This window comes from Aethalodelphis obliquidens, unplaced genomic scaffold (assembly GCF_003676395.1).
Source record: "Aethalodelphis obliquidens isolate GAN/ISIS:26980383/991018 unplaced genomic scaffold, ASM367639v1 scaffold6, whole genome shotgun sequence".
Lineage (NCBI taxonomy): Eukaryota > Metazoa > Chordata > Mammalia > Artiodactyla > Delphinidae > Aethalodelphis > Aethalodelphis obliquidens.
In genome coordinates this window covers 31,573,192-31,595,930 of record NW_020837950.1, presented here as the reverse complement: position 1 = coordinate 31,595,930, position 22,739 = coordinate 31,573,192, and the positions used below count along the sequence as shown (strand labels likewise).

General features: G+C 40.5%; 1 long non-coding RNA gene across 1 annotated transcript in view; it reads right to left on the bottom strand.

The window, feature by feature from the left end:
- Nucleotides 1-618: 618 nt before the first annotated feature.
- Nucleotides 619-22,739, bottom strand: part of LOC113618917 (uncharacterized) — a 63,336-nt gene continuing 41,215 nt past the window's right edge. The window contains exon 4 of the long non-coding RNA XR_003432187.1: nucleotides 619-918. This is a non-coding gene — a long non-coding RNA (uncharacterized LOC113618917). The remainder of the gene's footprint in view (nucleotides 919-22,739) is intronic.

Below are 22,739 nucleotides of genomic sequence, written 5' to 3'. Positions count from 1 at the left end.
CTGACTTACTTCACTCTGTATGACAGTCTCTAGGTCCTTCCACGTCTCTACAAATGACCCAATTTCACTCCTTTTCATGGCTGAGTAATATTTCATTGTATATATGTACCACATCTTCTTTATCCATTCGTCTGTCAATGGGCATTTAGGTTGCTTGCATGATCTGGCTATTGTAAATAGTGCTGCAATGAACACTGGGGTGCATGTGTCTTTTTGAATTACCGTTTCCCAGTAGTGGGATTGCTGGGTCATATGGTAATTCCATTTTTAGTTTTTTAAGGACACAATTCATTTTCATTAGAAATTTACAACAAAAGATAACGAGCAGCATCCAATCCCCAAAATAACTACTTAGAAATTTTAAAGAGCTCTTTTAAATACTTCCAAGTAAAAGCAAAACTCAAAACCAAAATTATAGATTCTTTCAACATTAACACCAATGACATACAGCAAAATCACTGAGATGCAGTCTCAGTGGTATTTAGAAGTCTTTGATGTGTTTCTTGGGTTAAATTATGTAAGTATTCAAGTCAAGAAATTAAAAAATGAAAAATAAATATAGAGAAAGGGGAAGAAAGGAATAATACATAAAATATAAATTAATCAAATGTAAAAGAAACTAAGTACAGAATGAATTTTAAAAATAGTCTTGATCAATAAAATGAAAATTGGTCCTTTGGATGGAGAAATAACAGCAACAATAATAAAACTGGCAATCCTTTGGCATGTTTCATTATGAAGAATAAAAGAAGGCAAAAGCAAACTCTTAGGAAAGAGAAGACAGACATAGCTACAGATACAGAAGGGATTAAAAAACATATAGTAGTTTCTGAAGCCAGACTACCTGGGTTTGAATCCCAGTTCCACCACTTGCTGGGCAAGTTAATAAATCTCTCTTCTGGGCCTCAATTTTCATACCTGTAAAATGGTTATAATAATAGTACCAACCTCGGGGAAGATTAAATGCCATATATAAGAATGCTTAACACTACTCCTGGCTCCAGAGTAGGCAATGTATAAAGGTTAGCTATTATTATAATAGTATAATTTCAACTTTCATCTAGATGAAATGTATGGTTCTCTAAAAATATATAAATGAGCAAATTTGACTCATGAACTTAGAAACTGAATAGGTTACTAATTAAGAAAGAAATGAGAAATACAAAGATTTAGGACTAATCAGGCATCAGGCCTGTTTTATAAGAAAAGTTCTAAACCTTATATCGACTGTTTCAGAGCATGGAAAAATATGAGAAGTTTTTCAATTTTTTTCTATTGGGCTACCATAATCCTAGTACTAAAACCAGATAAAAAAAGAAAATACAGCACAGACATCATACAAACACACACATACCCCTCTGGCCAAAACTTAATTACAAACATAAACAGAAAGTTCCAAATACAGGCATACCTTGTTTTATTGCACTTCACTTTATTGCACTCCAAAGATATTGCATTTTTTTTTACAAATTGAAAGTCTGTGGCAAGCCTGCACCGAGCAGGTCCAGCAGTGCCATTTTTCCAACAGCATCTGCTCACTTTATGTCTCTGTATCAATCACATTTTGGTAATCCTCAAAATATTTCAAACTTTTTCATTATTATCATATTTGTTATGGTGATCTCTCATCAGTGAGTGATCTTTGATGTTACTATTGCAAAAAGATTATGATTTGCTGAAGGCTCAGATGGTGGTTAGCATTCTTAGCAATAAAGTATTGCACACTTAATAGATTACAGTATAATGTAAACATAACTTTTATATGTACTGGGAAACCAAAAAAATCGGGTGACTCACTTTATTTCAATATATGCTTTTTGCGGTGGTCTGGAACTGAACCTACAATATCTCTGAGGTATGCCTGCAAAATGTGAGCAAACCAAATCTGGCACGTATTGTTTAGATATTAGGGGAAATGGTAGGAATGGGTCAACATTAGGAAAAACACGTTAATGAAATTCGCTGTCATAACAGATTAGGAAAAAATATATATATACATAATTAGATATTATAAAAAAGAAATATTGTATATAATTATATGTATATAATTACATATATAGTATACATACATATATTGTATTTCTTTTTTCATAATCTGTATGTATACAATCAGTAATCCTCCCTTATCCATAGGGGATATGTTCTAAAACCCCCAGTGGTTGCCTGAAACTACATATGGTACCAAACACTATGTATAATACTATGTTTTTTTCCCATACATACTTACCAATGATAAAGTCCAATTTATTAATTAGGCACAATAAGAGATTAACAATAACAACTAATAATAAAATAGAACAATTATAGCAATATACTACAATAAAAGTTATGTGAATGTGGTCTCTCTCTACCTCAAAATACCTTATTGTACAAATTTAATGACTTTTCTATCTTAACTAGGCACTTATAACACACTGTGACTGTAACTTTTATAATTTGATGTGTGACAGAAGAATTAGCATGAAATTTTTTTCCTTCTTCACAATTTCATGGATAGAAGATTCGTTCTTACTCGATATCTCAACATAAAATATTTTTTCTTTTTTTTTTACTAAGTTGAGAACTTTCCCCTTTTCATTTAAGGGAAGCACTTTACAGCTTTTCTTTGGCATATCCAGAAAGCCAGCATCACTACTCTTGAGATCAGGGGCCATTATTAAGGAAAATAAGAGTTACTCGAACACAAGCACTGTGATATCCAGTGAATCTGATAACCAGGACACCTACCAAGTGACTAACAGGCGGGATTGAGGAGGACAGTGTGAGATTTCATCACACTATTCAGAACGGCCTGCAATTCAAACTTTATGAATTGTTTATTTCTGGAATTTTCCACTTACTGTTATCAGACCGTGGCCGACCATTGATAACTGAACCTCAGGAAGAAAAACCATGGATAAGGAGGGACTACTCTATTTCCTAACACATTAGATGTATAAATTCTGAAAAAGTATTTTATAAAATTCAATACTCAGCTTAATTAAAGACAAATAGACAAACAAAATCTTGCTAATAAAGGGTATCTACCAACAGAAAATATCATACTTAACGGTGAAACACTAGAATAATGCCCACTCATCAGGAACAATGCAGGGAAATCAACTATCTTCACTATTATTCAATATTATGCTAAAGGAACTGGTAATCTCAATAATAGAAGACAAAAAGAGAGATAAATTTTTTTAGAAAGAAAGGGACAAAGCATTTCACTTTGTAGATAATATAACCTACCTAGAAACTCCAAGAAAATCCATTTTCCAAACTACTAGAATAAGAGGATTTGGTAACATGACCAGACAAAAGATCAACATGTAAAATTTGACAGCTGTCTAAACACCAGTGCTAACTTACCAAGACTCACAAAGGATACCTTTTCACGTAGGGTCCAGTTGCAGACGATGAAAATTTCTCTAGCTGGTTCTTTAAAAGCAAGGAATTTATTTCCAGGTTTATAAAATTATTAGAAAGCCTGGAGAAACAGGCCTCACCTAGGCTGAACTTCCAGAAATCATAATCCTCTATTAGGACTGAGAAAACTGCCACAAAGGCAGGAAACCACCTGATTGGAAAGCTGCCGACCATGGATCAGTTGGCTTCTGTCACCATCAGAAAAGAGGTTTTCAGAGTCAGAAAGTTGCTGACACCAGAAACAGAGGGTAATGAATTAAAGGAAAAAATAACCAGTTGTAAAAGAATATATATAGTATAATTCTGTTTATCTTTTAAAGAATTAAATATCACATCTGAAGTGGCTGGATCATAGGGTAGAATACAATAAATGGTAGCTAGCTATTTTTGAACTTTGCAAAAATGTCTGGAATGGTATTTTGTAGGTTTTGGAAGCTACTGAAGGTTTTTCCACCAGGAAAGTAGTCTGATTGGATTTATGTTTTAGAAAGATCGCTCCAGCATCCAAGGGGAAGTTGAGTGATAACAACAGCTAGCATTTATTGAGTGCTTACTGTATCCTAGGCATTGTTCCAAGGGCATGATACATCTTATTTCATTTAATGTTCACAACGATCTGATAAAGTTATTACTACTATTTCCCTCATTTAGCAGATGAGGCACTTCAGGCAAGGGAGGCTAAATAGTTTGCTCAGAGAGTCAGTGTCAGTTACTGGTGAAACAGGATTTGAATCCAAGCAGTTGGACCTCAGACCCCACAAATTGACACTGATGCCTTTGAACTGAAAGGGAATGGAGACAGGGACCCCTAACTCTATACCAGTTAGGGGACTATCAAATTAATATTAGTCTGTGACAGATGATGATGATACAGACATAGTACAATGAGGTCTGATAAATATTTTGGTACAAGATAAAAAACGGAGTTTTCGATAGAGGGAGGAGGAACGAAGATGTGAATAGGAAGTGAAAGATTCAAGAATGTTTGGGGTTTCTGGAATAGATAATTGAGGGGAAATTTGTATCATAAGCCTGGACGAGGGATGGATGATGAACATCAGGTTTGGGTTCAGACATGCTGACAAATTCTAGACGGAGATGCCTTTGTCAAGCAGTGGCTATAGTAGTTAGGAGGTGGAAGACGGATGCAGTGAACTTCAAGTACAGGCTCTTCTCTCTCTAGCTGTGTGACCTGGGGCACTTTAATCCCTGTGAGTCCTAGTTTCCTCATCTGTAGAATAAGGATACAAAAACCTTCCTGCCAGATTTTTGTGTGACTCTCAAGTGAAAGAATGAACAGAGAAATACATTGTTGGCTATTAAATGCACACACACACACACACACACACACAATGGGATTTAAGAAGCCCTCACTGCTTTAGTAAAAGAATTCAGCCTCGTGTAGATAAAGCATGTCAATAATATCAATCCTTCCCGTACTTTGTTAACTTTTGGTCTTCTTTGATGAGAGTCAGCAGTTAGAACACAATAATGAGAAATCAAAATGACTTTATAGACTCAAGTTTTTAACAAAGTCTATACTTTCATAGTTTTTTTTAAAAAAAATGGCTTGAATTGTCTTTCTGAAATCAATACGCTGCATTTACAGAGACACTTTAGGAAAAAAGAACGGTGACTTTTTTAGGATCAATAGCAAATGACATGATTCTTACCTCGACAATGAGCACATCTAAGTTAACTCTTGGGAGCTGGGAAAGGTTTTCCTCAAAACCCAGGCTTGTCCAAGTCTTTCTTGCTCATCTTCAAGGCCCAGTGTCCTTGACACCTTCAAGATAGAGTAAGGTAGTCTTCAAGAGCATGTGCTTTTTTAAGGGTATCAGGCAGTAATGGGTCCGGACTCCAGTTTTATCACTTTTTAGCTCTGTGATCTGCAGCAAGTTACTCAGCCTCTTTAAGCCTTAATTTCCTAATTTGTAAAATGGGTAGAATAAAATATCGCATCATATGTTGTGGTTGGGATTTTTTTTTTTAAGTACATCTGTCTTATGTCAGGTATCCCATCTAAGACTCTCAAATGGAAAGTGTGCACAGGAGGCTTTTTAGAGAGTGATACCCAAAGTCAACACCCATGAGGTAGTGTGGGATGCAGGATTGGACAGGGGGATGTGCTGCACTGGGATGCAGTCACAACAGAGGCCTCAGCTGATTCCCTGGGGAGCTCTGGAGCCGGGATAGCCCTCCAAAGTAGTCTGAAATTAAGGCAAAGTGTTGGTCCTTTGTACCCCTCATCCGCTAGTCACTGGACGCAGGCTGCCTCCAAGAGGGAGAATAACCCAAGGCAAGGCAGGACTCTAGCTGATGACAATTCCTGTGAACTACCAGCTGTCAACACTGGTTAAGAGCTGAAGGAACGATTCTAAAGGGGGATCTGAGTGGTGCAAGACAACATCCACTACAACATACAAAGGAAGTCAGCTCTCTAGATTGTAAATGCTGCAAAGGTAACCACCTTCTCTACTATTTGCTGCCCGTACCGATGCTAGTCCCAAGCATATATAGTATGTGCTTAATAAATGTTGAATGCAGAGAAGAAGCACAATGTGTTAGTTACAATTATGATTAATAAGCCTTCCCTGATACTTCCTAAAAGGAGGTATCTTGTACCCTCATTGCTTTGGTCCTGACTTTCCTATTCCCTTATTCTATTCTACCTTGCTACCCACCATTTTTATTCAATTATTAATATCTCACACCATTCCACAAAACATAATTTTATCTTGTCAGATATTATCTGTCACTCTTCAGCTGAAACATGGAAAGAATAAGAGTTTTCATGGTATTATGGGCAGGAAAAAACCAGATTTAGAAGCCCATCCCCTAGGAATGTGGGAGCAGATAACAGTGTCCATATAAAAGAAACTGGGGGGGCTTCCCTGGTGGCGCAGTGGTTGAGAGTCTGCCTGCCGATGCAGGGGACACGGGTTCGTGCCCCAGTCCGGGAAGATCCCACATGCCATGGAGCGGCTGGGCCCGTGAGCCATGGCCACTGAGCCTGCGCGTCCGGAGCCTTTGCTCCGCAACGGGAGAGGCCGCAACAGTGCGAGGCCCGCGTACCACAAAAAAAAAGAACCTGAGGATGAAAACAGTGGCCAAGACTGGAAGTGTTTTCTCAGATAATGATCCCCTACCCTGCCCCTCACAAACACTCAAGAGGTTAAGTTCCCATTATACCTCCACAGCAGCCTGAACTAATCTTTCCAATACTCATCACCCTGAAAATCACTCTTCCATTGTTGGGTCTCCCACTGGACTACAAGTTGCATGAGACCTAGGACCATGCAACACCGTATCTGGGGCCAAGACTTAAGCCAGGATGCACAAACATAGGCACACCAATCATTTACAACAGGCATCCCTTCTGAGCGGCCTGCTCAGTCCTGAATGCTCAGCATCCATGTCATAGCGGTTGTCAAGAATTTTGAAAATCACTTTCTTTTGGCTTCAGGGCTTAGCACAGGTCCTGACAAATGGTAGGTGCTTGTTATGGGCTGGATTGTGTCCCCAAAATTCATACGTTGTAATCTTAACCCCCAGTACCTCAGAATGTAACTGTATTTGGAGACAGGGTCTTTAAAAAGATGATTAAATAAAAATAAGGCTATTACCATGGGTCCTAATCCAATCTGGCTGGTGTCCTTAGAAGAAGAGGAAATTTGGACCCAAAAGGAGACACCAGGAATTACTGTGTGAGGACACAGCAAGAAGGCAGCCATTTGCTAGCCAGAAAGAAAGGCTTCAGAAGAAACCAAACCTTGCGAAACTTTGATCTTGGACTTCTAGCCTCTGGAACTGTGAGAAATTAATTTCTGTTGTTTAAGTCATCCAATCTGTGATATTTTGTTATGGCAGTCTGAGCAAACTAATACAGTGCTTAATAAATTTTATTGGTTGACATATTGGTTACTTAGGTCTCAGGAAGTAAAGGGAAAACTTGATTATTTTACACACAGTTCAGCAAATATTTACCAACTACTGCCATATGCCAGGCCCTGAGCTAGGTGCTGGATAACATAAAAATAAATAAATAAAATGTGGCCCCATGACCTTTGTGAACTAACAATTGCCTGAAAGTAGTAAATAAGAAATATAAAATTGCTGGGACCCAGCGGGAGAGGGAGCTGCCAGCCCAGAGGAAGATTTCAGTCATGTAAAGAATTCTGGGAGCCCAGCTGAATGCTTCTGGCAGGGGCATAAAGATACACACAGCACGTTATCCCTAAGGCCAGGTGTGTAGACCCCAGACCATACATAAGGGACAAATAGAACTTGGCCTTGCTCATATCTGTCTTTTCGGATCCCTCTGTCCTTGGGCTCCCAGTAGCTGATCACCCTGGGGATAATGAGACGATTCATAGTGTTCTGGATCATTAAAGCTTCAAAAAGGTCATAGAGTGTGGAACCAACCCTCCACCAATGATCCAGCAAATTGAGCAGAGCATCCAGGGGACACTGAAAAACACGGGCAATAAATAGAGTTGCCTTAGCAACCAGGCCCCTCCCCAGTCTGTGATACTATCATTTTTAAAGCCACAGGCAAATGAAGGAAACTGGACATAAGGGCAACATTTGGCTTAATTAGCTCCACCTTAGGAAAGGGTCTTGGAAGTAGACCTTGGAAGGGTAGACCTTGGAAGCAGACATGTGCAGGGGCAAAGGATAAGATCATGAAGAGATAAACTTGATTGTAAATAGCAAGAATTGTATGTAAGTGTCAGAATTTCTTAGGTTCTGCAATGCATCTTCTATTGACAAGGGTGCAGTGAGTGTAAATAATTTAAATATCTGCAAGCCCAGCACACATCATCGGATTTATTCTACCACAACCACTGCAAGAAAGAAAACTCTGGAGCCAGGAGAGCTCCTGCCTGCATCAGGTATTTGCAATTGGCTTGAGTTACCAGCTTGCTGCATTGATTAAGCTCCCACTCCCTTGCACCCATCCAGAAGAACTGAGTCCACCAAAGGAATTCAAGGTGGATATAAGGAGAACCTAAGAGTTCTCTTAGCTTAGAAAACACATTTCCCAGATTTCTCTAGAACCTAGAGACCCTCACTATCTCATGTTTCAGTTCCAATTTTAAATAATTCTCTCTTCTCTCTTCTCTTAAATATGATTCTCATATTTAAGAGTCAGTCCTTTGAGAGCAACATATTCCCTTGCAGTTTTTTTTAAAATAACTAAAACTAGAGCAAATGACAGTTTATGTGTTTCCCCAAACATTTTTTCTGGTAAAATCTCCTCTTCTCTTTTCAGCCTATAACCAAATGACTTTTTGCTTATACTACCCTAATCCAATGTTTCTGTTATAAAGTAAATGAACGGGCACAGGCCAAGCTCCCAAACATTTCAAGAAACAATGATGGAGTTTAGCAGAAAATAGCTCATAGAAAAGTTTAATGAGCCACAAATGTTATATTTTATCCTACAATGTCACCGCCTCCCTCCATCACCACCCATCCTCCCCCAGACATCTCCACTCCCCAGACACTCTGTTGCTCATGAATCCAGGAGAAGAGGTGAATTTTTCAGATTTTTTTTTTTTTTTTACATTCCTGGTCATTGTTTCTTATGAAGCCTTATGAACTGAAAAATCTCCCCAACCTCTCCCTTCCTTGAAATCAAGAAAACTAATAAAACAGTCAAGCATGGAATGAGCCGTTACAAAGAAGCAGCATATCATTCGAAGTGGCTTGTGGGTGGATCCACAAAGGGTCAAAGCCACACAAAACCAAACAGTAATGCCAAATTCCAAAACATTTGTATTCCACTGACTGCAGTGAAAGCTAGATGCGTCCTAATTAAACCACTAAACACTTAATACTTGTAATGAGCTTAGGGAATGGAGCTCATTGTTTCATCTCAGCATGCAGCTTTAAGAAAGTTTTTTGTTTAATTTGGCTTTACCAATCCCACTGATTTGGGGCATGACCAAACCTCTATTTAGAAAAACCGTTAGCTAGACCTCTAAGAGGGGCAGCATGGAATGGTATTGAGGATATAGGCTTTAAAGTCAAACAGACTGATGTTCAAGTCTCACTTGGTGACTTAGTATAAGACACTTAATCACTCTGAGATACAGGTGCCTCATTGCCAAGTGGGAGTAATCATATCCAATTTGCAGTGTTGTTTTAAGAGTTAAATAAGATTATATTGCTAAAGTGCCTAACACAGCACTGGACCGAGAAGACTCAATAAATTTTAGGAATGATGGTCATAATAATGACAAAGAGGACCACTATGATGATGATGTTGGTGATGGAGACGATGGAAAGGATGAGGATAAAGATGGTGATGTTGAAAAAAGAGGACCAAGATCAGCTATTATTCATCTGCACAGTCCCACTGAATAGGTTCCTCAACTCGCAGAGTTTGAAGAAGAGTAAGCAAGTGCCACACAACCACCAGTTCTGAGCCAGAGTCAGGACAGGACAGGAGATCAGAGACGGAGGTTTGATGCACATGCAGATGAGAACTTCACCTCCAATAAATCAGTCTTCTCGGGGCAATGCCCCCAGCATGATGCATTCATAAATCAAAGCATCTATTACGTGGTATATCCACAGACCTGTCTACATCACAAAGCAGGCAATCACATGCCTGGGCTCCCATCTTGTTTCAGCCCAGATGCTCACAGGGATCTGAAACTGTAAGTGATTTCTCAGCTACCTGAGACAAGGAAATTTACCGCAATACAATACCGCAAAAATGAATCTTTGACACTTGATTCATATTTGTACTAACAATTGGAAACAGGAATAGCAGTTCTTTTTAAATATGAGATTCACTGGAGGCTGGGGGAGATGGAAGACTAAGGGTGAGCTTTGCTATGAGGGGTGGTGGTAATAAATGTCACCAAGTGGGAAATATTCGAGCCCTATTCCCAGAAACTGGGAGGCAGTAGCTCAAGGCAGAAAAATGACAATAATTATATTGCTCAGAAGTTGACAGCACGCATAAATCTGGTGCATTAAGCCCTGCCCGTGGATTCGCTTTCCAAATCACATTTCGGCAGCATCCTTTCTGGGAGCTAGAATCCCCTTTCTCTGCCTAGAGGTTTCAGGTAAATTCTGCTCCTGCAAAAGGTAATTATTATCAGACTTTCGCTGGCTTTGCTTGTTTTTTTTTGTTCAGGCAATACAAGTTCCACAGTTTGGTGAATTACCAGCCACAGGAAGGAGTAGGGCAGACAGTCTTTGGGTTGGTGTTTCTCTGTCTTAAGGTGGCCATTGTGTGTGTGATTTTTCCCTGCTCCCTCCCAGACAAGTCCCAATTGAACCTGGGTTTACGTAATAAATCTCAGAAAACCACTGCTCAGGCAATTTCCAAGTTACTAATAAGCCAGCCTCCTCAGTCAACCTGGCTTTAAGACTCCATTGGGAGATTGTGCTGGTGTCTGTGTGTATCTAGGAAAATGCATTCAAAATCTGTCATGCTGAAGGAAGGGATTGGACTGTGTCTGGGGAAAGTTCTGTTTCACAGTGCAAATTCTGGAGAGATAGGAAGGAATCTTAGAGTCACACAGTTTTGAAATACAAATTATAAACATTCCTTTTAGTGGCAGATTTTACACTTTGGAGTGAATTTTAAACTTCTGGGTTTGGAAGCAATCAAAGCATTAGAATAGAAGATTCTGTGTTTGAAGGGCCTTGGTACTCCCAAGTTTTAAGTCTTAGCAATAAAAGAAAAATAAGTATTCAGGGAGAACTTCTCTGCTCAGAGGAACACTCTGAACATTGCCATCCTCTGAACTTCTGTGTTGAGACTCAGGACCAAGCAGGGGCTGGTGGTGGGAAAGCACTGCAGGGGGGTCAGATAGAGAAGAAGCCTGGGGGTTAGGCGGCAGGCCCATCCCTCCCCAACTTACGATCTGCCCCTGTCCAAGTCCCAGTGCCCCTCGCCATCATCCCACAAGAGTATAATAACACTTGGAAACCTAAGAGAACATGAAATAGAATGAGTGAATCCAGGAGGGTAAATTGTGGAATATGCCATGATTGCATTTATTCTGAGGTCATGTCAATATCACAATTTGTTCAAGATCAAGACCAAAATTAAACATAAACCAAGAGCACCATCTCACAGAGAGATCTATCTCCACCAGAGTGGCTCTTCCCCCAGCTGCTCCAAGGTATTTTTTTAAAGGACACCTTTGCCAAGCACAACCCCACAGCTTAAGGGACATGCAAGGTGAATGCATTCGTTGCCTACTCCTTAAGCCTCTGCAGAAGGGAGAGAATGTCCACTGTCTCCCACTGTAGTAGTCCTGGTTCTCCAGAGAAACAGAACCAATAAGATAAATATATATGTATCTAGGAAGAGATTTATTTAAGGTATTGGCTCAGGTAATCATGGAGGCCGAGAAATTCCCAGATCTGCTGTCTGCAAGCCAGAGACCCGGGCAAGCTGGTGGTTCAGTTCTAAGGCCTAGAGCTGGAGAGCCAATCGTATAGATTCCAGTCTGGGTCTGAAGGCCTGAGAATGGAGAAACTGGAGTGCCAAGGGCAGGAGAAGATCAATGTCCCAGCCCGAACGGTCAGGCAGAGAGCAAATGCAACCTTCCTTTGCCTTTTTGTTCTATTCAGGCTCTCAACTGATGAGTTGAGTCCCACCCACACAGGAGAGGGCCCTCTGCTTTACTCAGCCCACCAATTCTCACATGCTAATCTCTTCCAGAAGCACCCCACATTCACACTCGGAAATAATGTTTAAACAGATATCTGGGCATCCCATGGCTCTGTCAAGTTGACACATAAAATGAACCATGGCATCTGCCCAAAGTAGAAATTACAGGAGGAACACAGGGGAGGTTTCAGGCTTGCTCCACCCCTGAAGCAGAGGCCAGCTGTCGAGGAGGCCACGGGAGGGCCACCAGTTCAAAGACTGCTGGCAAGTCCTACGTGGCCACACATCCAAGTCTCATCATCCAACTCAATTTTCTCTAGAAATAAAGCAGAAGTGCTTATCATCTTTCTTTCTTTTTTTCCCCTTTTTTTCATTGTTGTAAACATCCATAACATAAAATTTACAATTTTAAGTATACTGTTCAATAGAATTAAGTACCTTTACTCTGTTGTACAAAGATCACTACCATCCATCTCCAGGACATGTTCATCTTCCCAAACTGAAACTTTGTACCCATTGAACAGTAACTCCACATCACCCCCTCCCCCAGTCCCTATCCACATTACAGTGTGCATCAGAATTTCCTTATTTTTTAAGGCTGAAAACTATTCCTTTGTATGTATACACCACATTTTCTTTAAGCATTCATCTGTGGTTGCACAATTAGTCTGCTTCGGCCTTTTGGCTACTGTGAATAACACTGCTTTGAATACAGGTGTACAAATATCTAGTCTCATCCCTGCTTTCAGTTCTTTCAGGTATATACCCAAAAGCAGAACTGATATCTCCATTTTTCTGACTCCTGCATCCATCTCTGAAATGGTCTTGATCTCAGGCCTAGAGAAGAGTATCATCTATGACTCAGCCAGACCCCAACAGATCAGGCTGCCGCATCCATTTCTGTACGTTGGGCCCTACCCAAAAGACCTCTGGGCGGGTGGGGGAAGCTGAAACCCTACCTATGCATCCACCTGGAGAAGGGTCTTTTCCTAAATCTCCCAAAGGTACCCTGGTTGCAACTCTGCCCGTAGGACTCGTGTCCTTCCATGTTCCTAATTGGGTCTCATCTGGGTCCCAACTGTGTCTGCTCCCCAAGGCCCTTGCCCCTTGCTCCAGGGCATCATTGGAAGAGCTCGGTTTCTTCCTGCCTCTCTCAGTCCTGGTTCCTTCCAAGGGTCTCCATGGTCATTAATGCAGAGATAAATGAAAACCTACCTTCTCAGATAAGACCTTCTCCTCCTGACTAGTATTATGCATCCAGTCTAGGCAATCTGTGTTTGAGAAAAATGCTGAACTCTTCCAAACCATGTGAAAATCCAGTGCTAAAATCCCAACAGTCTGGAGTACAACCATTCCACAGCAATTATTGTCACTTAATACTTTTTTTTAAATACCGAAAGTACCATTCTTTATAGATGCTAGCCCAGATGCCTAACATCAAAGGTAGCAAGAACTCTTACTGATCAACATTTTCCAGTAGCAAAAAGTCAGGGAGCTTCTGTTGCTCTGTTCAGCTTAGTGTTTTTGCCGGGATTATGAAGCACCTCAAAAGAATTAGGTTCAAAATATAAAGATCAAGAACAGGCAAAAATAGTTTCATCCTACAGGAATATGGCAGTGCATTCATTTTTTTAATTGTTGCTGTAGCAAGTTACCACAAACTTGATATCTTACTTAATAAAGACAATGTGGTTTTTTGTTTGTTTTCTTTTTTTTTTGGCCATGCGCGTGGCTTGTGGGATCTTGGTTCCTCAGCCAGGGTTCAAACCCATGACCCCTGCAGTGGAAGCGTGGTGTCCTAACCACTGGACTGCCACGGAATTTCTATAAACACAAATTTTGTATCTTATAGTTCTGGAGGTCAGGAGTCCAACATAAGCCTCACTGGGCTAAAACCAATGTGTCACAGGGCTGTGTCCCTCTTCTGAGGCTCTAAGAAAAAAAATTTTTTTCTTGCTTTTTCCGGCTTCTAGAGGCCACATACATGCTTTGGCTCATGGCCTCTTCCTGCATCTTCAAAATCAACAGAGATGCATCTCTCCAACCATTCTTCCATAACTACATTTCCCTCTGACTTTCCTCTTCTACGTCCCTCTCCCAATTATAAGGACCCTTGGGATTACATGGGACTCACTCAGACAATCCAGGTAATCTCCCTATTTTAAGGCCAGATGAACAGCAACCTTAATTTCACCTACAACCTGGATTTCCCATTGCCATGTAACCTAACACATTCACGGGTTCTAGGGATTAGGACACAATAATGGTCCTCTTTGGAGGACCGTTATTCCATCTTCCATAGCAGGTAACGTAAAAGAGTAAAACAGGCCAGACACAAGCCCAAAAGGAGATGCTGATTTTTATGTGGAACCTTTTGGTTCTTAAACGTTAGCAGCCAAATCAAGTTAAACCCAAAACAAACACTGTCCAAATCAAACTCCTCTGGAGGCCACATGTGCCTGTGGGCTGTAGTTTGCAACTACTGCTTCATAGTACAGGGCAGTGATTCCTAACCTTTTTTTCACCACCAAAAGCCCCTTTTGATTTCTCCTACTTAGACCCCCAGGTTTTAACAGATCCAAATAAATATTATTTATTAAGCAATTATTCATTTTCCAAAGTTTTATTAATCAAAGAAGCAGATTAACATCTATCATCTGTAAGAACAGCCTGAGATAAGACTTATTAATAATAAAAGCCAATGTAAATTGAGCACTTACTGACTGCCAGGCGCTATGCTAAGTGTTTTCTATGCATTAACTCCCTGAATACTCATAACAATTCTATGAGATCAGGACTATTATTTCTCCCATTTTTATCAATGTGAAAATCAAGGCTCAAAGAGCTGTGTCCTTAAAGTCACATAGTCAGTGAGCGGCCAAACCATAATTCAAACCCAGGTCTGACTGCGGGAGCCATAGTTTTAAGCATTATGTTATTCTGCCAGTATACATCTAACAAAAGAAAAAATGTTATGGTTTCATGTGTCTGTGCTACCTAATGGTAGGCAAATGGATGTGAGTCTCTTTGGGGTGTTGAGAACACTATGCTTTTGTGTCACTGTTGCTTCCTTTGGCCACCACAGAGGACCATCCAGGAGTGGAGTTTGAAATCATTCAAGCAATAAAGCAGTGACATACGGATCCTATTCTATCAGATGAAGAAGTTGCCAAGGTAATCTTAAAATTGTCACTTCAAAGCAACAAAAAAATGCATAATAGACTGGGCATCATACACAGGAGACTCCAACCCTGCTAAAAAAGCCTTAAAAAGGAATCCTATTTCCTGAGAGACTTTCCCCACAGTTTGCATTTCAGAGTTGAACAACTGCTAAAGACATCTGACTTCCTGGTGGCATAGCTGCCCTGCCCCAGCCTGGAGCAGTTCTGGGTGTTTCCTGGAGGCCACTGCACCTGGAGCAGGTGAACCTCATCAATCTTAGAGTTATGGAATGCACAATATGATTGAAAATATGGTACAATACTGTATATTCAAACACAAGCACAGTCATTAATCACCCTCAGCCTCCCCGGACCAATGCAACCTGGTCCAGATGTTACTGAATTTAGAGCTGTAAGAGCTAAAACAAAGGTCAGTCCCTCAGATGTCTCTGAGAGTCACATTGAAGAGTTATTTCTAAGACTTCTTATTTCTAGACTTATTTCTAAGTCTTGAGCCAATCCTGAAGACAAATGGGAGGGAGAGGGGACGCAAGAGGGAGAGAGAGGGAAGGGTGGAAAGAAGGAAGGGAGGAAAAGGAGGGAGGAAGAAAATAACCATGTATCTTAATTCAGGAAATATGGTGAAGTTCTAGTGTGCTTCATAGCCAGGTTCCTTATTCCAGGCACAGAAGGCTCACACTTCCTTACCTTCCTTGGAGGTGGGTGGGGTCCTGTAACAAGTCAGCTTTGAAATGTTTAATTGCTGGCACAGGCCCCTCTGTGTTCTCTTCCCCTGCTGGGATAATCATACAGGAATCAGAAGCCTTGTGATGGGATGGAGGAGCCACGCCATTGAAGCTTTGTCCTGGACAGTTGTCCAGATGCTCAGTGGACTTGAGTAAGTAAGAAATATACTTTGGTGTCTTAAGCCACTGAGATTGGCTGGGGGCGGGGAGGGGGTTATTAATGCAGCATCCCTTATCTTAACCTGACTAATATAGGATATTAAAGGCAAAGCTTACCGGAGCCAACTTACAAGAGAATTTTTTAAATTTTATAAAACAAAGTTGTACACAGCCTAGGACCTAATCAGGGCTCAATAAATATTTGTTGAATATTGCATAATTGGTTTTTCTCAACTACTATTTAGTTAAGAAATAGTTTAGAAATCTCTTATGCAAAATGTTTCCCATTTCTCTCTACCTCATATCTTCCATCTTCCTTTGCTTTAATGACTGTCTCAAAGAGTTGTTGTGAGGATTAAGTGAGATGATGCATATAGAGTACTTTCCATGGTATGAGCACATATTGAGTACTCAATAAATGTTAGCTATTGGTGGTGGTGATGGTGTTAGTGCTTTATTATTCCTCCCAAACTCCATCCTTATGATTTTAATTAGATCTATTTCTTTTCCCTCACCCTGTCTCTGCTCTTCCCTACACTCAAATTCTGCCCAACCTTCAACAGCGGGCTCAAGTCTCATCTTCTCCAGGAAGATGACTCTCAAGTCTCATCTCTCCCATCTGTATAATTAATGCTCTGAGCTAGTACCTCCCAATTCAATCCATTGTTTTTAAATTTTGTATGTGTAAAGTGGGCAGCAGTTCTTTTGTCTGCCAACATTGCTGTGATATGGGAAATATACCACTTTTCTTTTAGTGAACAGTTTCCTCTCATCACCTCCCCCACCAGTTCAACTCCTTGGATAAGTGGATCATAGCAGACTGACCCTCCTGGTCACGGAGGTGGGTGTTGGATCCATCTTGAACCAATCTTAGTATCTTAACCTGATTGAACACAGTGATTGGTCCAAGAACCAGGTCCCATGACTCATATCTGGCCAATCAGAATTCTTATCCAGATTTTCTTACATTGGAGTTAAGGGTCCTTTCTTCTTAGGCTACACTATGGAAATTTGCATCTGGAAGCTACTAATTGTTGCTCCTTCTCCTCCTAAGAAGGCTGGATGTAGTAAGAGCAATAAAGCTGATATTCAGAAAGAAGTCAAGCCCAAAGAAAAAGGTCCCTGGCTTCAGTTGCCCCAAGCCATACCGCTCCCTTTTAATCTACCCAAGAAAATAAATTTCCCTTTTACCTAAACTAGAATTTTTGTCACTTGCAATCAAGAATCCTGACTAATCCAAAAAACTACCCTTGAGAAAAGCTTAATTCACAAATTTGGCAAACTTGCCTGAGCGCCCATTATGTGAAGTTACAGCTCTAGTGTAATTTCAAACACAGAATAGATGTGGGAAGAGATGTGATAAATGTAAAAATTGTTCATACTATTTATCACCTAGAGGGGCTACTAAGAAACTCGTATTTGCATTTGGAAACAAGGTCTTGCAGCCAAAACCTGTGAGGCAAGAATGCAGAACCTAAACATAGACATGTAGCCTGCAGTCTTCCTATGACTCTAGCCTGTCAATTTCACTAACCCCCATCTCGCAGTCACACCCCACATACACACCCAGCACTCCAAACTGTCCAGATTTCAACATCTTTTGCAACAGAATCTCATATGTTCACCAGGAGGATAGATTTTTACACTAGCACACTTGGGAAGTAGGATAAACTGGGGGTGATATTCTAAATATTTAACAACCAGACCTGCATGGGCATGGAGCAATCAGAACAGAAGCTGGCTAGCAACAATTCTATGCTCAAATGGAAGTCTCAAGGCAGAGTGGGTAAAAAACTAAAACTCTGGATTCCAGAAAAAGCTCAGGATTGAGGACTGAGAGAACCCCAGTGGGTTGACAGTGAGGAGGCCAGCAAAGGGACTTCTGGCTGCGCCTCAGCCCATGCATCACTCATTCAGCCATCAGTTGTCAGCAGGCACAGATGGTTACAAGCCTCTCCACCACTGTATTTTTATAGGCTTCTGATCATCGCTACTTCAAGTTAACCCATTGCTTCATGAGATGTGCTAATTCCTTAAATCTGAGTATAGTCAAGTATAGCCAAGGTCCTCTGCCCAAGATCCCTTCCTATCTCCACCATATCACTATGCATAAGTATTCCAAACACAGTCAAGGCCATGCATGTTGCAATTTCTGCATTTCAAAGAATCAAGAGTCCAGCAATCAAAAAAAAATTCTAAACCAATTCAAATCTTTACTCAGACACTTGAGGAAATGACAAAGGTGGCCAGTGCGTTCTCCATACACAGCAAAATATTTTAAATATCCTTTGAGTAGAGCTCTTTTGGTCAGTCTCTCTCCTCATGCTGTCTCTCTCCTTCATCCAGCAGTTGACTCTACGCTACTCCAGGAACATTCTCTCTCTGACAGTGACTGCTAAAAGCTCTCTTCTCCAGCTCTAACCATCCTCCAAATCTCCCTATAAAATTTAGCCCACAGGGCTCTACTTCCCTTTGCCTAAAGTTTCTCAATCATCACAGAGGCTCAGAAACCTTTCCCTCTCACCTCTCCCTCCCATCGCACAGCCTTCTTCTCCCACCACATCCCAACAACAACATTCAAAAGAGTGGAAGTCCTTGCTGGAGGCTTACTTCTTCCAGCTGGGAGAACAAGGGCTCCTTACCACCCAACTCACTCTCACACCCCACAAAAGGGAGGCTGTGAATCCCCCTGCTTTTTGCAAAAGGAATTCTAGTGGAGACTCTAGTGAAAGGAATGTTCCATCTGTTTGTACATGTCTCCAGTTCAGACTAGTTTGCACTGTTTTCCTAGGGTATCTCTTTCCCAGTCCTTGGAGATGCCTTATTTTTGACCCCGAGGCACCCTCAGACAACCCCTGCTAGGAGGCCTTCTCACCAGGGACAGCTATGTGGCCTTAGCTAAGTCATACTCCCTGCTGACTTGGGAGGATATCCTCAAGGTACCAGATTAATCTGCTGCTTCTTCCTCCTTCTCTTTTCATCTGAACTCTAGAAGAACAGAAGACCTCAGAAGAGCATGCCACATCTTGCCTGGTTTAAGGAGCCCTGACCTAAGAATTGGGAAACATGGGCTCTGGTCCCAAGCCACCCTACCAATCACAAGCTGGGTGACTCTGAACCCATCAGCTGCTTTCTCTGAGCCTCAGTTTGAGGGTGTTGGACTAGATGGGCTTTTCAGCAGAAGGGGGAGAGAAGTTTGAGCAGATGGCATTTTTTCATTTTTATTCATTTACTGGGATTGATCATATGATTGATTGCACTTGGGGAAAAATATCCAGTGGCTAAAAACTTTGAAAAACACTGCCCTAGATGGTATCTCCAAGGTCCTTTCATCTCTATTTGTCCAATAGTCTATGATTTTCTCCACTGACCTCCATTTATAGAGGAAGTCTGCAATAAGCAATAGTTTTTCATTTTTCAAATCAATCGAGAATGGCAAGCAGTTACAATTGAACTTCCTTAAGCACTCTAATTGGGAGATGTCTTAGGAAAATATCATTACCCTAGATCGTGGGTTAAATAATGGATGCCATTTCCTCTCTGGCCGTGCTGTTCGCCCTGCTCAACATCTCTAGGGATGGCTATTTTTAAGTGGCCTTGGCCCTCTGGGCTCCAACGAAACCACTGGTACCACCCTGAGGACCAATGACTTTCACTATGGCCACAAAATAATCATGAGGGAATAAAATCATTCTCATGGGAGAATAAAATTCTGTAGGCCACCTGTAAATCAGGGGCAGGCAGTGACTAAAGGAGGGAGCTGGGGGATGGGAGGGGACATGGTTCTTACCAATTGATGCCGAAAGAGATTTAGAGGCATGCAGCCAACCCACAATACCTCCTCCCTCCACGCCTCTAGCCTCCATTGACCTTCCTGTTCTCTGCTCCTTCTGCTGCCTTCAACTGAGACACACTGTCTCCCACCTGCCGCTCAGACATCAGGGAGTACCAAAATTTAGGAAATGCTCGAGGTTTTATGTGATAAAATTATAAAAGCAAAAATAAATAAGGATTCTGAAGGCCCAAAAAAAGCAATTTTTAAGATAACTCTGGTTCCTATTTTAAATTATGTTTATAAGGCATTTAAAATAATATAGGATACCTTACATTATATACAAACATTGACTCAAAAAATGGGTCAAAGATCTAAATGTAAGAGATAAAACTATAAAACTCTTAGAAGAAAACATAGGTCAAGATATTCATGACATTGGCTTTGGCAATGATTTCTCGGATATGACACCAAAAGCATAGGCAACAAAAGTAAAATAGGACTTTGGCAAAATTTAAAACTTCTGTGTACCAAATGTCACTATCAACAGAGTGAACAGGCAATCCATGGAATGGGAGAAAATATTTGCAAATTATAAAGCTGATAAGGGTAGGCATAGAGGGAACTTTCCTCAACATAATAAAGGCCATATATGACAAACCCACAGCCAACATCATCCTCAATGGTGAAAAACTGAAACTTTTTCCACTAAGATCAGGAACAAGACAAGGTTGCCCACTCTCACCACTCTTATTCAACATAGTTTTGGAAGTTTTAGCCACAGCAATCAGAGAAGAAAAAGAAAGAAAAGGAATCCAAGTCAGAAAAAAAGAAGTAAAGCTGTCACTGTTTGCAGATGACATGATACTATACATAAAGAATCCTAAAGATGATACCAGAAAACTACTAGAGCTAATCAACGAATTTGGTAGAGTAGCAGGATACAAAATTAATGCACAGAAATCTCTTGCATTCTTATACACTAATGATGAAAAATATGAAAGTGAAATCAAGAAAACACTCCCATTTACCATTGCAACAAAAAGAATAAAATATCTAGGAATAAACCTACCTAAGGAGACAAAAGACCTGTATGTAGAAAATTATAAGACACTGATGAAAGAAATTAAAGATGATACAAACAGATGGAGAGATATACCATGTTCTTGGATTGGAAGAATCAACATTGTGAAAATGACTCTACTACCCAAAGCAATCTACAGATCCAATGCAATCTCTATCAAACTACCACTGGCATTTTTCACAGAATTAGAAAAAAAATTTTCACAATTTGTATGGAAACACAAAAGACCCCGAATAGCCAAAGCAATCTTGAGAAAGAAAAACGGAGCTAGAGGAATCAGGCTCCCTGACTTCGACTATACTACAAAGCTACAGTAATCAAGATAGTATGGTACTGGCACAAAAACAGAAACATAGCTCAATGGAACAGGATAGAAAGGCCAGAGATAAACCCATACAGATATAGTCACCTTATCTTTGATAAAGGAGGCAAGAATATACAGTGAAAAAAAGCCTCTTCAATAAGTGGTGTTGGGAAAACTGGATAGCTACATGTAAAAGAATGAAATTAGAACACTCCCTAACACCATACACCAAAATAAACTCAAAATGGATTAAAGACCTAAATGTAAGGCCAGACACTATAAAACTCTAAAACACAGGCAGAATACTCTATGACATAAATCCTTTTTGTCAAGATCCTTTTTGACCCACCTCCTAGAGAAATGGAAATAAAAACAAAAGTAAACAAAATGGGACCTAATGAAACTTAAAAGCTTTTGCACAGCAAAGGAAACCATAAACAAGATGAAAAGACAACCCTCAGAATGGGAGAAAATATTTGCAAATGAAGCAACAGACAAAGGGTTAATCTCCAAAACTTACAAGCAGCTCATGCAGCTCAATATCAAAAAGCAAACAACCTAATCCAAAAATGGGCAGAAGACCTAAATAGACATTTCTACAAAGAAGATATACAGATTGCCAACAAACACATGAAAGAATGCTCAACATCATTAATCATTAGAGAAATGCAAATCAAAACTACAATGAGATATCACCTCACATGGGTCAGAATGGCCATCATCAAAAAATCTATAAACAATAAATGCTGGAGAGGGTGTGGAGAAAAGGGAACCCTCTTGCACTGCTGGTGGGAATGTTAATTGATACAGCCACTATGGAGAACAGTATGGAGGTTCCTTAAAAAACTACAAATAGAACTACCATATGACCAGCAATCCCACTACTGGGCATATACCTTGAGAAAACCATAATTCAAAAAAGAGTCATGGGGCTTCCCTGGTGGCGCAGTGGTTGAGAGTCCGCCTGCCGATGCAGGGGACATGGGTTAGTGCCCCGGTCCAGGAGGATCTCACATGCCGCGGAGCAGCTGGGCCCGTGAGCCATGGCCACTGAGCCTGCACATCCAGAGCCTGTGCTCCGCAGCAGGAAAGGCCACAACGGTGGGGGCCTGCATAACGCAAAAAAAAAGAGTCATGTACCACAATGTTCATTGCAGCTCTATTTACAATTGCCAGGACTTGGAAGCAACCTAAGTGTCCATCAACAGATGAATGTGTAAAGTAGATGTGGCGCATATATACAATGGAATATTACTCAGCCATGAAAAGAAATGAAATTGAGTTATTTGTAGTGAGGTGGATGGACCTAGAGTCTGTCATACAGAGTGAAGTAAGTCAGAAAGAGAAAAACAAATACCGTATGCTAATACATATATATGGAATCTAAAAAAAAAAAAAGGTCATGAAGAACCTAGAGGCAAGATGGGAATAAAGACGCAGACCTACTAGAGAACAGACTTG